The 3120-nt window shown below is 36.2% G+C and overlaps 1 pseudogene; it reads right to left on the bottom strand.

Annotated features, from left to right (window-relative positions):
- Positions 1–1875: 1875 nt before the first annotated feature.
- LOC129502286 (RING finger and CHY zinc finger domain-containing protein 1-like) lies at positions 1876–2871 on the bottom strand (annotated as a pseudogene).
- Positions 2872–3120: the final 249 nt, after the last annotated feature.

The raw sequence follows: 3120 nt of genomic DNA on the forward strand, positions 1-3120 counted from the left end.
CCAATTCCCATCTTACTTTACCTCATTGATGTAGTTGATCATTCATTATTCCATGGAAATTTCAAATTTTTACTTCAACTCTAGGCTGCCACATTTACTTTGTTTCCTTCTTAGAAGTCTAGCACAGTGGATCTTAATTTAGGGTTGTTTTCTGTCCCTCCCTCTTCCCCTACATTCTTTATCTGATTCCCACTCACTTCCTAGACATCTAAAGAATTGTCTCTGGGTACAATCATTGGACCTCTTCTCTCTGCAAAGTCTCCCACTTCCCAGGTGATCTCATTCAATTTCATAGCTTTAAATAACATTGATAAGCAGAAGACACCTAAAATTTCATCATACTCCATGGATTCTGCTCTGAACAATGTTGTATCTATCCAACTGCCTATTCAACCTGACACATGGGTGTTTCTTAGTTCTTTGCAGATTGATGCATTGCAAACTGCACTCCTGATATTTATTTTTCCCAGAAACTTTTGTATTCTCACCTGTCTTGATGAATAACATTTCATGTTTTTTCATTATTTAAGTCAAATTTACTGGACTCATGCTTGATTCTTTTCTTTTTCTAACTCTACACTGGATTCTTCAGTAAATCCTATCTACTCTAATTCCAAAATACAACAGAATTCAATCACTTCTTCCCATGGCTATTATCCTAACACTGATTTAGCCTCAATCATCTTGTACTTGTAATATGACAATAGTTTCCTAACTGATCTCCACTATCTTCACTCCTGTCCTCAATATTCAATTATCTATTTACACAGCAATCAGACAAATCACTTGAGATCTTAAGTTAGATGTTTTCAAAATTCTTCAATGTCTTCCCTTCTTACCAGTAAGTAAAGCAACTCTCTAACAAACAAACAAAAAAATGATAGTGACTATTGTTGCAAATTAATTGATTTCAAGGACTGAGATGTAGATGTCCATGCCCTAGGATTGATTAGCCACAACAGTGATCCTAGTGGTTCCCCACAGATCTGTGGAATTCTTAATAAGAGTGAAGAGATTTAAAAAGAAAGTATAAATCTATAGGTCTGTAAGGTCTTTCCATAATAAGAGAAAAATAGAAAGGCAGAAATTTTAGCATTTTTGCCATGACCCTGTCTCTGCTTTTAAGGCAAAAAATATAAATATAATGAAACAGAGTCAGTATCTCACGTTTTTTAATGGATTCTCTCACTAAAGTTTCTCCATATCTCCCTGGTGCCCTCATAGAACACTCTCTAGTATTCTCCATTCTCATCCATTAATATAGATTACTTTTTATTTCGAATACAGCCATATTTATTCAAACTAAAAAAAAGCAATAGTCAAACTATTTTGTTAATAAACTTTTGACAAGTTATTTTTTGAAGTTTCAATATAATTTTATTAGCAGTTATTACATCAAAATTCACATTTACAGGACCCAACGGGCTGTCTTAGAAAATTCTAAAGTATATATCATAAGATTTCAATAGTAAGACAGAACATATTCTCATTATAGCACAGCCCTTAGAAAGTCAAGAATAATACTGAGAAACAAGTGCAGTTCTATCAAGAACTAGAAATGAACTCTTCATGCATAGTGTCACTTAAAGCAAAGTTCCATGGAAGTAGAATATACTTCTATGGATATGAATTTCAGTGGCAAACATCATTGGCTTCCAAACAACTGATACTAAGAGAATTTCCAATCAACAACAAGCGCAGTGCCTTTCATCCAATATAAAGCTATGATATTCTATAAAGAGACCCTGAATCCTTAAGTACGTGTAATATGATTTTATGCTGTGACACTAGTACAAAACACATCAACTCTATTGCATACATTCTGACACATTATAACAACTGAGTACTAAAGATAGCCTTTTTCTAGATCAGAAAATGCTGAGTTTTCCAGTGCAGTATACACTGGTCATTGCTGATCTAGTGAAATTCTACTAGCTTGAGCAGTATTGTAGGATTCACAAATACTACATTTCATGCCTAATATATGGAACTGGACTGTAGATCTCCCATTGCCATCATTGCAGAGAATATCCACAGTCATGTTGTGGTATTCTGAAGGCATAGGAGTCTGTGCTACCTCATCATCCAGCTGTCTCCAGTATCTAGTCATATCTAAAGCAGAATGCATACACAAGGGACATCTGTAGCCTTCTTTCAACATTTATTCATAACATGTTCTATGTAAAAGATGTCCACATGGCAAGACATGAGCAACAACACGGGATGTATGAATGTCCTTGTGCTTTCCTTGGAGATTCATAGCTAGGCATAAGTTACATTTCAAACAATGGAAAAAATCTTCCTTTGGACCAATCCTACAAATTCCACAGTTGTCACAATGATATTGCTTCTTGTCTTTGTCAAAGAGATGACATATACTGCAATAATATTCCCCAAACAATGTGCTACATCCTTCATAGGTCTGTTGGGCATGTTGAATTTTTTCACAGTTTATGCACTGCACTTCCTTTACTTTAAAGCGATCTAGCGGGATCCCTGGGTGGCGCAGCGGTTTGGCGCCTGCCTTTGGCCCAGGGCGCGATCCTGGAGACCCGGGATCGAGTCCCACGTCGGGCTCCCGGTGCATGGAGCCTGCTTCTGCCTGTGTCTCTGCCTCTCTCTCTCTGTGACTATCATAAATAAATAAAAATTAAAAAAAATCCCAAATCTAAGTCCTTAGACTTATATTTAAAAAAAAATAAAAATAAAGCGATCTAGCTGATGATCTTCATTGTTATCATGACACAACCGACAAGTATAGAGTTTGTCACAGCAAGGTGCCTTCAGGAGACATCCTCTGTCATAGTGCTCACAGCCCCACCACCCTTGCCTTTGGCTGGGGCCGCCATCTTCCTGCACCGAAGCCGTCATCTTCTCCCTTGAAAGATGAAATATATTTTGACCATACCACAGAAATGGCTTTCTTTCTTTATAAGTGTTATAAGTGTTTCTTTATAAGTGTTAGGTTGAAAAATATCAGGTGTACCAGAGAACTGGAATTGATACTACTTCTTTGCATCATTTGGAGAAGTTCAGGAAAAATTTAATGTCAACAAGATGATATTTTAGATGAGGTTAATATTCTAATATTCAAATAATTAAGATAAAGAATACCTGCTT

The sequence above is a fragment of the Nyctereutes procyonoides genome, unplaced genomic scaffold, assembly GCF_905146905.1.
Source record: "Nyctereutes procyonoides isolate TBG_1078 unplaced genomic scaffold, NYPRO_anot_genome, whole genome shotgun sequence".
NCBI classification, from domain to species: Eukaryota; Metazoa; Chordata; class Mammalia; order Carnivora; family Canidae; genus Nyctereutes; species Nyctereutes procyonoides.